This window comes from Hoplias malabaricus, unplaced genomic scaffold (genome assembly GCF_029633855.1).
Source record: "Hoplias malabaricus isolate fHopMal1 unplaced genomic scaffold, fHopMal1.hap1 scaffold_325, whole genome shotgun sequence".
Taxonomy (NCBI): Eukaryota; Metazoa; Chordata; class Actinopteri; order Characiformes; family Erythrinidae; genus Hoplias; species Hoplias malabaricus.
This window is the reverse complement of record NW_027101017.1, coordinates 8,102-20,000: the sequence shown is the minus strand read 5'-3', so window position 1 is coordinate 20,000 and position 11,899 is coordinate 8,102. Positions and strand designations below refer to the sequence as shown.

At 59.1% G+C, this 11,899-nt stretch overlaps 1 non-coding gene across 1 annotated transcript; it reads left to right on the top strand.

Annotated features, from left to right (window-relative positions):
- Nucleotides 1–11,373: 11,373 nt before the first annotated feature.
- Nucleotides 11,374–11,527, top strand: LOC136683954 (5.8S ribosomal RNA). Its single transcript, XR_010799385.1, has one exon. It is a non-coding gene; the product is annotated as a 5.8S ribosomal RNA (ribosomal RNA).
- The last annotated feature ends 372 nt before the right edge of the window (nt 11,528–11,899 follow it).

The window sequence follows — 11,899 nt, the reverse complement described above, 5'->3', positions numbered from 1 at the left end:
CGAGCCCGGGGAGATAGAGAACCGTAAAGCGCGCGGGTTTGGGGCTCGGGTCTTCCAGTGGGCGCTCGTTCCAGCGGCGCGGGCTGGATGGTTTAGTCCGAGGAGGAGTGCTTAAGTGTGGGCCGGATAGGTTCGAGAGGTGCGCTGGGTTGGTGGAGGTCCAGCCCCGGAGGTTTGGAGCGGGGCGATGTAGCGAGCGAGGCCGAGTCGGGTGAGCCTGGGCCGGGCATGGGCGTTGGCGGCGATGGGGGTCTTCTCCCCGGAGGTTTGGAGCGGGCGATGGAGCGAGCGAGGCCGAGTCGGGTGAGCCTGGGCCGGGCATGGGCGTTGGCAGCGACGGGGGTGTCTTCCCCGGAGGTAAGTACCGTGGGGGGCAAGCGTGAGATATTCCAGGCCGGGAAAAGTGAGCTAAATTCGGCAAAGCGTTGTTAAAAAGGGGGGTCGGTTGATTTTTTTGTTAAATCTAAACGAACAAAGGGTGCGAGGCGTGAAAATTGCATTCAGCCGTGATTTTTTGGCAAAGTGCTAACCCTAGTGTTCTCCCAGTGGGACGTTTTAAAGTAGGACTTAGAAAAATTTCTGACCCTCTTCGCCCTAGGTAGCAAGCCCAAAACGGAGCACCTCGGAGAGGTAAAAATTCAGAGGGCATGGGGGTTTCCAGTGCGGTGCCGTCAGGACATTAGGGTTCCTTTAGAAAAGACGAAAGTTTGGGTACACCGTATGTAACTATGACAAGCCCAAGGCTCTGGTTCGCCTGTGGGCATGAATATAGTGAGATTTCCGCGTTATCTCACTGGAGGTGACCCCGGAACGGTTCAAAACCTAAGTCGAGACTTCCATGGGACCCCGGCGATGGGAGTTTGAAGCCCGAGGAGTGACGCCCTCTGGGCTAAGGTTGGTGGTAGGTTCGGCCCCCCTTTCTGGAGGTCTAAACTGACTTCCATGGACCCCGGTGATGCGAATTTGATGCCCGATGAGGAGCACACCTCTGGGCTAAGGGTGGTGGTATGCTCGGCCCCCCCCTCTGGATGTTTAAACTGACTTCCATGGACCCCGGTGATGCGAATTTGATGCCCGAGGAGTGACTCACCTCTGGGCTAAGGGTGGTGGTATGCTCGGCCCCCCCTCTGGAGGTCTAAACTGACTTCCATGGACCCCGGTGATGCGAATTTGATGCCCGAGGAGTGACTCACCTCTGGGCTAAGGGTGGTGGTATACTCGGCCCCCCCTCTGGAGGTCTCGAATGACTTCCATGGACCCCGGTGATGCGAATTTGATGCCCGATGAGGAGCACACCTCTGGGCTAAGGGTGGTGGTATGCTCGGCCCCCCCCCTCTGGATGTTTAAACTGACTTCCATGGACCCCGGTGATGCGAATTTGATGCCCGAGGAGTGACTCACCTCTGGGCTAAGGGTGGTGGTATGCCCAGCCCCCCCTCTGGAGGTCTCGAATGACTTCCATGGACCCCGGTGAAGCGTATTTCATGCCCGATGAGGAGCACACCTCTGGGCTAAGGGTGGTGGTATGCTCAGCCCCCCCTCTGGAGGTCTAAACTGACTTCCATGGACCCCGGTGATGCGAATTTGATGCCCGAGGAGTGACTCACCTCTGGGCTAAGGGTGGTGGTATGCCCGGCCCCCCCTCTGGAGGTCTCGAATGACTTCCATGGACCCCGGTGAAGCGTATTTCATGCCCGATGAGGAGCACACCTCTGGGCTAAGGGTGGTGGTATGCTCAGCCCCCCCTCTGGAGGTCTAAACTGACTTCCATGGACCCCGGTGATGCGAATTTGATGCCCGAGGAGTGACTCACCTCTGGGCTAAGGGTGGTGGTATGCCCGGCCCCCCCTCTGGAGGTCTCGAATGACTTCCATGGACCCCGGTGAAGCGTATTTCATGCCCGATGAGGAGCACACCTCTGGGCTAAGGGTGGTGGTATGCTCAGCCCCCCCTCTGGAGGTCTAAACTGACTTCCATGGACCCCGGTGATGCGAATTTGATGCCCGAGGAGTGACTCACCTCTGGGCTAAGGGTGGTGGTATGCCCGGCCCCCCCTCTGGAGGTCTCGAATGACTTCCATGGACCCCGGTGAAGCGTATTTCATGCCCGATGAGGAGCACACCTCTGGGCTAAGGGTGGTGGTATGCTCAGCCCCCCCTCTGGAGGTCTAAACTGACTTCCATGGACCCCGGTGATGCGAATTTGATGCCCGAGGAGTGACTCACCTCTGGGCTAAGGGTGGTGGTATGCCCGGCCCCCCCTCTGGAGGTCTCGAATGACTTCCATGGACCCCGGTGAAGCGTATTTCATGCCCGATGAGGAGCACACCTCTGGGCTAAGGGTGGTGGTATGCTCAGCCCCCCCTCTGGAGGTCTAAACTGACTTCCATGGACCCCGGTGATGCGAATTTCATGCCCGAGGAGTGATGCCCTCTGGGCTAAGGGTGGTGGTAAGCCCGGCCCCCCCTCTCTGGAGGTCTAGATTGACTTCCATGGACCCCGGTTAAGCGTATTTCATGCCCGAGGAGTGACGCCCTCTGGGCTAAGGGTGGTGGTATGCCCGGCCCCCCCTCTGGAGGTCTCCAAAACCTAAGTCGAGACTTCCATGGACCCCGGTTATCCGAATTTCATGCCCGAGGAGTGACGCCCTCTGGGCTTAGGGTGGTGGTAAGCCCGGCCCCACTCTCTGGAGGTCTAAACTGACTTCCATGGACCCCGGTGATCCGAATTTCATGCCCGAGGAGTGACGCCCTCTCGGCTAGGGTGGTGGTAAGTGCAGCCCCCCCTCTCTGGAGGTCTAAAATGACTTCCATGGACCCCGGTGAAGCGAATTTCATGCCCGAGGAGTGACGCCCTCTCGGCTAGGGTGGTGGTAAGCCAGGCCCCCCCTCTCTGGAGGTCAAAACTGACTTCCATGGACCCCGGTATAGCGTATTTCATGCCCGAGGAGTGACGCCCTCTGGGCTAAGGGTGGTGGTATGCCCGGCCCCCCCTCTGGAGGTCTCCAAAACCTAAGTCGAGACTTCCATGGACCCCGGTTATCCGAATTTCATGCCCGAGGAGTGACGCCCTCTGGGCTTAGGGTGGTGGTAAGCCCGGCCCCACTCTCTGGAGGTCTAAACTGACTTCCATGGACCCCGGTTATCTGAATTTCATGCCCGAGGAGTGACGCCCTCTGGGCTTAGGGTGGTGGTAAGCCCGGCCCCACTCTCTGGAGGTCTAAACTGACTTCCATGGACCCCGGTTATCCGAATTTCATGCCCGAGGAGTGATGAACCTCTGGGCTAAGGGTGGTGGTAAGTGCAGCCCCCCCTCTGGAGGTTTCCAAAACCTAAGTCGAGACTTCCATGGACCCCGGTGATGCGAATTTCAAGCCCGAGGAGTGGTGCCCTCTGGGCTAAGGGTGGTGGTAAGCCCGGCCCCCCCCCTCTCTGGAGGTCTAAAAGGACTTCCATGGACCCCGGTATAGCGTATTTCATGCCCGAGGAGTGACGCCCTCTGGGCTTAGGGTGGTGGTAAGTGCAGCCCCCCCTCTGGAGGTTTCCAAAACCTAAGTCGAGACTTCCATGGACCCCGGTGATGCGAATTTCAAGCCCGAGGAGTGGTGCCCTCTGGGCTAAGGGTGGTGGTAAGCCCGGCCCCCCCTCTCTGGAGGTCTAAACTGACTTCCATGGACCCCGGTGTAGCGTATTTCATGCCCGAGGAGTGACGCCCTCTGGGCTTAGGGTGGTGGTAAGCCAGGCCCCCCCCCTCTCTGGAGGTCAAAATTGACTTCCATGGACCCCGGTTATCCGAATTTTATGCCCGAGGAGTGACGCCCTCTGGGCTAAGGGTGGTGGTAAGTCCGGCTCCCACCCTCTGGATGCGTTCAAAACCTAAGTCGAGACTTCCATGGACCCCGGTGATGCGAAGTGACATGCCCGAAGAGTGGTGCCTTCTGGGCTAAGGTTGTGATAAGCCCGGTCTCTCCTCTGGAGGTCTGTGGTTTTAAAGTGAATATTTTCTAAGTCCCTCACCTGAGATTTTAAGAGAATCAGGACCCTCCTCAAGCCTCGTAGCGAGTCCGAGGGAGGTTCATCGTTGTCGGCTATGCGAAAGGGGTTCAGACGCCTCTAATCCTGTGGGCATATGGTTTCTCAGCCTGGTGCCGTCGGGATATTAGGGAGGCATTAAATCAGACGTAAGTTTGGGTAACAGCGATGCGAAACGCTATGCCCAAAGGAGTGGCTTCCCGATGGGCTTGAAATAATGGGAATGTCCGCTCTGCTTCCCTGGATGTGTTCAAAACCTAAGTCGAGACATCCGTAGACCCCGTTGATGCGAATTCCATGCCCGAGGAGTGACGCCCTCTGGGCTTAAGGGTGGTGGTAAGACCGGCCCCACTCTCTGGAGGTCTAAACTGACTTCCATGGACCCCGGTGATTCGAATTTCAAGCCCGAGGAGGTGCACACCTCCGGGCTAAGGGGATGGTTTGGGTGGCCTCCCCTCTGGATGTGTTCAAAACCTAAGTTGAGACATCCATAGACCCCGGTAATCCGAATTTCATGCCCGAGGAGTGACGCCCTCTGGGCTTAAGAGTGGTGGTAAGACCGGCCCCACTCTCTGGAGGTCTAAACTGACTTCCATGGACCCCGGTGATGCGAATTTCATGCCCGAGGAGTGGCGCCCTCTGGGCTAAGAGTGGTGGTAAGACCGGCCCCACTCTCTGGATGTCTAAAATGACTTCCATGGACCCCGGTGATTCGAATTTGAAGCCCGAGGAGGTGCACACCTCCGGGCTAAGGGGATGGTTTGGGTGGCCTCCCCTCTGGATGTGTTCAAAACCTAAGTTGAGACATCCATAGACCCCGGTAATCCGAATTTCATGCCCGAGGAGTGACGCCCTCTGGGCTTAAGGGTGGTGGTAAGACCGGCCCCACTCTCTGGATGTCTAAAATGACTTCCATGGACCCCGGTGATGCGAATACACAAGCCCGAGGAGTGGCACACCTCTGGGCTAAGGGGATGGTTTGGGTTGCCTCCCCTCTGGAGGTCTAAAAATGACTTCCATAGACCCCGGCGAAGCGAATTTAAAGCCCGAGGACTGGCACCCCTCTGGGCTAAGGGGATGGTTAGGGTGGCCTCCCCTCTGGATGTCTAAAATGACTTCCATGGACCCCGGTGATGCGAATACACAAGCCCGAGGATTGGCACACCTCTGGGCTAAGGGGATGGTTTGGGTTGCCTCCCCTCTGGAGGTCTAAAAATGACTTCCATAGACCCCGGCGAAGCGAATTTAAAGCCCGAGGACTGGCACCCCTCTGGGCTAAGGGGATGGTTAGGGTGGCCTCCCCTCTGGATGTCTAAAATGACTTCCATGGACCCCGGTGATGCGAATACACAAGCCCGAGGAGTGGCACACCTCTGGGCTAAGGGGATGGTTTGGGTTGCCTCCCCTCTGGAGGTCTAAAAAATGACTTCCATAGACCCCGGCGAAGCGAATTTAAAGCCCGAGGACTGGCACCCCTCTGGGCTAAGGGTGGTGGTTAATCCGGCCCCCCCTTCTGGATGTGTTCAAAACCTAAGTCGAGACATCCATGGACCCCCGGTGATGCGAAGTGACATGCCCGAGGAGTGACGCCCTCTGGGCTAAGGTTGTGATAAGCCCGGTCTCTCCTCTGGAGGTCTGTGGTTTTAAAGTGAAAATTTTCTAAGTCCCTCACCTGAGATTTTAAGAAAATCAGGACCCTCCTCAAGCCTCGTAGCGAGTCCGAGGGAGGTTCATCGTTGTCGGCTATGCGAACGAGGTTCCAACGCCTCAAATCCTGTGGGCATATGGTTTCTCAGCCTGGTGCCGTCGGGATATTAGGGAGGCATTAAATCAGACGTAAGTTTGGGTAACAGCGATGCGAAACGCTATGCCCAAAGGAGTGGCTTCCCGATGGGCTTGAAATAATGGGAATGTCCGCTCTGCTTCCCTGGATGTGTTCAAAACCTAAGTCGAGACATCCGTAGACCCCGTTGATGCGAATTCCATGCCCGAGGAGTGGCACACCTCTGGGCTAAGGGTTGGTGGTAAGTCAGGCCCCACCCTCTGGAGGTTTTCAAAACCTAAGTCGAGACCTCCGTAGACCCCGGTGATGCGAATACCGAAGCCCGAGGACTGGCACCCCTCTGGGCTAGGGTGGGGATAAGATATGCCCCCACCCTCTGGAGGTTTTCAAAACCTAAGTCGAGACCTCCGTAGACCCCGGTGATGCGAAATGACATGCCCGAGGACTGGCACCCCTCTGGGCTAGGGTGGGGATAAGATATGCCCCCACCCTCTGGAGGTTTTTAAAACCTAAGTCGAGACCTCCATAGAACCCCGGTGATGCGAAGTGACATGCCCGAGGACTGGCACCCCTCTGGGCTAGGGTGGTGGTTAATCCGGCCCCACCTCTGGAGGTTTTCAAAACCTAAGTCGAGACCTCCATAGACCCCGGTGATGCGAATACCGAAGCCCGAGGACTGGCACCCCTCTGGGCTAGGGTGGTGGTTAATCCGGCCCCCCCTCTGGAGGTTTTCAAAACCTAAGTCGAGACCTCCATAGACCCCGGTGATGCGAATACCGAAGCCCGAGGACTGGCACCCCTCTGGGCTAAGGGGATGGTTTGGGTGGCCTCCCCTTCAATCCCGATGATTCGTTCGATATATGCCCAGGGAGGTGAACACTTCTCTGGGCGTGAGGGGGTCGAGCGTATGAGGGTTGTACCCCGTTATGGTTCCTACTATAAACGAATCCGAGCGGCGGGTCCACAGGCCACCGACCACCTGCCCACTTGCGGGGTGGGTGCGACGGGCCGCCCGCCGGCAGTTGTCCCCGTTCCTAACCTAACTCTTGCCCGTGCGCGAGTCGAAAGGGGCATACAAACCCCCGAGGCGAAGACCGGCGTTCCGCTTGGTCTAATGTGGGATCTCCCAGATTTTCCCCTCCGCGGGGACTTGGGAGCGCACCACCGGGCCCCCGCGCTGGAAACGGCCGGAGGCAAAGAGCGCATTAGAGGTGTCACGGATCGGTCTTTTTAAACGGACCGCGGCTGGAAGTTCGCAGGGGAAGAGGCGCTCGGTTTACGGTTCCCGGGCCCGACCCCCTTCGTCTTCTTAAATCGAGAAAACTAACCGTAGGCTCCGGGGGGGCGAATCGTAAAACCTTTGCCGACCTCCTCGCACTGCGAGGGGGCCAGGATTTTGCGGCTTGTCCGCGTATCGGTCCTACCAAGGACCGCGGCTGGAAGTTCGGTGGTGAGCCCTCGACCTTACGAGATTGGGGGCAAAACCCTTCGTCTTCTGAACATCAGACGGCTCCGGGGGGGGCGTACCGTAAAACCTATGCCGACCTCCTCGCGCTTTGAGGGGGCCAGGAAATTCTCTTCCATTCTCTTCCCTTAAACGGACGTCCTTTACGCCCGTTCGAAATGCGGCATACCCGGAGCACCAGGGGCAGGCTTCTAATCCGAAATAATACCGGCTTTTAGAACGATCCTCCCCGCCACGTGCTCCAGCCTCCATGGCTCGTGGACCCCCCGTAACAGGGGGTCCGCTTGTCCCAGAATCGTTCCGAGGGAGACTTAGCCGATCCGTCGGTCTAATTTCCACCGCAGTTTGGGTCCGTTAAAAGGTCCGAGTCGGTGGTGCCTTAGGGTCGGGATCCTATTGAGGGAAGGAACCGGCCCCTAGCCTGCACCGTCCGGGCCTTGAATCGTACATTTTCCAAGTAGTCAAACCCCCGATTGCAGACCCACCTCCGGGGGGTCTCGTTCGAAAAGCCTTTCCGCGGTGCGCGTCTCTTCCTCCTTCGGGGGGTCGAGTTCCACGCACCACCGACTCTCTCTCTTTCCCCAAGCCGGGTTTGAGTACCAGAGGGATCGGCCTGGTTGATCCTGCCAGTATCATATGCTTGTCTCAAAGATTAAGCCATGCAAGTCTAAGTACACACGGGCGTTGGTACAGTGAAACTGCGAATGGCTCATTAAATCAGTTATGGTTCCTTTGATCGCTCCACACGTTACTTGGTATAACTGTGGTAATTCCAGAGCTAATACATGCAAACGAAGCGTTGGAAGTGGGGGTGCCGTTTCGAGGTGGTCGGTGACTGGTTCACCTTCCCCCCTCGGCGCCCCCCACGGATACGTGCATTTATCAGAACCAAAAAACCCCCTCCCGACTCCGGTCGGGTCCGCTTTGGTGACTCTAGATAACCTTTGGCCGATCGCAGAGCCCTTCGGGGCGGCGACGTCTCATTCGAGTGTCTGCCCTATCAACTTTCGACGGTAGTCTACGGGACTACGTGTGGTGACCACGGGTAACGGGGAATCTGGGTTCGATTCCGGAGAGGGAGCCTGAGAAATGGCTACCACATCCAAGGAAGGCAGCAGGCGCGCAAATTACCCATTCCCGACACGGGGAGGTAGTGACGAAAAATATCGGTGCGAGGCCCCGTTTGAAGGTTTCGGGACCGAAATGAACTCAATCTACGTCCGTGGGTGAGGACCCATTGGAGGGCAAGTCTGGTGCCAGCAGCCGCGGTAATTCCAGCTCCAATAGCGTATGTTAACGTTGCTGCAGTTAAAAAGCTCGTAGTTGGATCCGGGGACGGGTCCCGGCTGCCGGGCCTCTGCCCGTCCGGACTTCGCGGTGGGAAGCTGCCCCTCTCCGGGGGGGTTGGGGACCCCCCGCGGGTCTCTGGGTGGAGGTCGCGGGACCTTGTCCCTACTCATCCGGTGTCCTCTGCTCCCTTCCTCCGCGGAGAGGCCCTTAGCTGGGTCGTCCGCCGCGGTTGAATACGTGGGGGGCGGAAGGGTCCGGTGCGTTTACTTTGAACAAAACAGAGTGCTCAAAGCAGGCCGAAGCGTGCCTTGAATGGACTGAGCTAGGAATAATGGAATAAGGCCTTCCCATGGGGGGCGAGTCGGAGCTCTTCGGCGAGGCGGCCGGGCGGGGCCGTTTTCTGGCCGCCGCACGGTTCCCCGAGCCGGGGGGGTATCCGACCGCTCTCTTGGTCCTATTTCGTGGGTTTGACGGACCAAAGGTCATGATTAAGAGGGACGGCCGGGGGCATTCGTACCGCACCGAGAGAGGTGAAATTCGTAGACCGGTGCGGGACGGACAAAAGCGAAGGCATTTGCCAAGAATGTTTTCATTAATCAAGAACGAAAGTCGGAGGATCGAAGACGATCAGGTACCGTCGTAGTTCCGACCGTAAACTATGCCGACCCGCGATCCGGCGGCGTTGGGTTAACGACTATGACCCGCCGGGCAGCGTCCGGGAAACCACGAGTCTTTGGGCTCTGGGGGGAGTACGGTTGCAAAGCTGAAACTTAAAGGAATTGACGGAAGGGCACCACCAGGAGTGGAGCTTGCGGCTTAATTTGACTCAACGCGGGGAACCTAACCCGGCCCGGACACGGTAAGGATTGACAGATTGACGGCTCTTTCTCGATTCTGTGGGTGGTGGTGCATGGCCGTTGGTAGTTCGTGGAGCGATTCGTCTGGTCAATTCCGGTAACGAACGAGATCCCATCCTTTAAGTAGTTACACGGCCCCTCTCCTGGGTCGGACTCTATCCCCGAAGGTCCCCGTTCGCGGGGGGTCCCCATCGGGGTGGGGGTGTTGGGGGTTTCGGCGGGGGTCCGGTTCTACCCCGGATCGGTTCGGGGAGGTGATGCGGTTGACGGGGGTTCAGTTCTGCGTCGAGTGGGTGGCTCCGGCCTCTCCCCTTCGCGTTCGGTTCCCTCCCCGATGCCGTCCGCACCTCGTTCCGCTCTCCGGGTGTGGGTTGTCCGTCCTTCGCCTTCGCCTTCCCTCTCCCCTCCCCGGTGCCCTCCCGCTTACCGCGGGCCTGAAGGTTGGGGTTCGCCCGGTGGGAATCAGCGGTCGGTGGCTAAACTTCTTAGAGCGATTTGTGGCACAGAAGCCACTTGAGAAATGGAGCAATAACAGGTCTGTGATGCCCTTAGAAGTCCGGGGTCGCACGTGAGCTACAATGGCTGGTTCAACATGTAAGTTACCCTACGCCGAGAGGTGCGGGCAATCCTATGAACGCCATTCCCCGCTGGGGACAGGGGATTGCAACTATTCCCCTCGAACGAGGAATTCCAAGTAGGCGCGGGTCACCAGCCCGCGTCGATTAAGTCCCTGCCCTTTGTACACACCGCCCGTCGCTACTACCGATCGGATGCCTCGGTGAGGTCCTCGGACCGTCCCCGGGGCGGCCCTCGAACGGGGGTCGCCTCCGGGCGATGGGAAGTCGATCGAACCCGGACATCTAGAGGGAGTAAAAGTCGTAACAAGGTTTTCGTAGGGGAACCTGCGGAAGGATCAATAACGGTGACCTGGCCGCGGTCGGCGCCCGCCGTCCGTGCCGGTTGTCGAGTAGGACTCGAGAGGCCAAACCTCCCCCGGCGGGTACCTTCAAGGTATGGACCGCAGAAGCCTCGTACCTTTCGTAGTCGGCCGACGTGAGTCTCTCCCCCCTCCGGGTGGGTGGACGTAGCGAGCCGGCTTCGGAACTCGGGGTTATGCGAGGACCGCCTTAGGTGCATAGGTACCCCGGTCCGCCCCCCTCGTTCGCGGGGGGGAGAGTGGCGCCGGAGCCGCCCGCCGGGTCGTTAAACAAACCATTGATCGTTGAAGGCTTTGATTGTGCGTGCGCGAGTCAAAGGGGCTTACTCACCCCCAGGGCGTTGGCCGGTGCTCGCCGGCCTCGGTGGGATCTCCCTGAACCCATCCCCCCGGCACAGGGGGCGGTGGTGGACGGGAGCGTACCGCCGGGCGAAACTCTTTCCCCTCGCGGGGTTAGAGCGGAGCTTAAGAGCGCATGCAAATAACCCCGATGTTGGCTTCGCAGAGACGGACCGTATAATAGTCTAAGGCCGGTGCGCGAGTTGAAGGGGCCTCACGAACCCCGGATGCGTTTAAACACCCGAAGGAGACGGCCGGTGCCCGCCGGTCCTGACTAGGTGGGATCTACCCAGCGCCTTCCCCTAAGCGGGGACTTGGGAGCGTACCACCGGGCCTCGCTCATACCCTCCGGGGTGGAGAGCTTGGCTTTGAGCGCACGCCTGAATGCCTTAGACCGGGACCCGTAACGCAGCGAACCAAACCCCTGGGCCTCGCCGGGAACGGCGGGTGCCTAGACCCCGGTCTCCTAAACCACGTAAGTCTCGGGCACCTACTCGGGCGATCGTCCCCCGGGCCGTAACTCCTCGGTCCGGTGGTTGACGCCCAGGTTCAATGACCTTCCCCCCTGCACGGGGGGGAAGGCACCCGGCTTGAAATATTGTCAAACATTGTCTCGTGTTCGAATGGCTTCCTTCGCCCGGCCTGTAACGGGCCGGGCACAAACCCATATACGACTCTTAGCGGTGGATCACTCGGCTCGTGCTTCGATGAAGAACGCAGCCATCTGCGTTAACTAATGTGAATTGCAGGACACAGATCATCGAAATTTCGAACGCATATTGCGGCCGCGGGGGTCCATCCCGCGGCCACGCCTGTCTGAGGGTCGCTTTACCCATCGATCGGTCTCCGCGCCCCCGCTGAGAGAGAGAGACCGCGGCTGGAAGCTCGCAGGGCCTGAAAACGGCCCTTCGTCTTCCCAAACGAAGACTCGGTTCCGAGCCAGTCCACGGGGCCCGTGTTGCGAGAGAGCTCCGTACAGGGAACGGAGGGAGAGCCGAGTAGGTCCGGGTCCACGTCCGTTACGGTCTCTCCCCGAGTCCCGAGCGGGGCTCCGCGCAGTCGGACGCGGGGGTGGCGAGTGCCGATTAAACCCAGCGAGCGGGCGAGTGAGCGGGCGGGCGAGCGGCCGGGGTGGGGGGGAGGGTGTCGCGGAGTTCGGTCTCGTGCCGGGCTCTCGCCCCTCGCCCCTAGCCTTCGG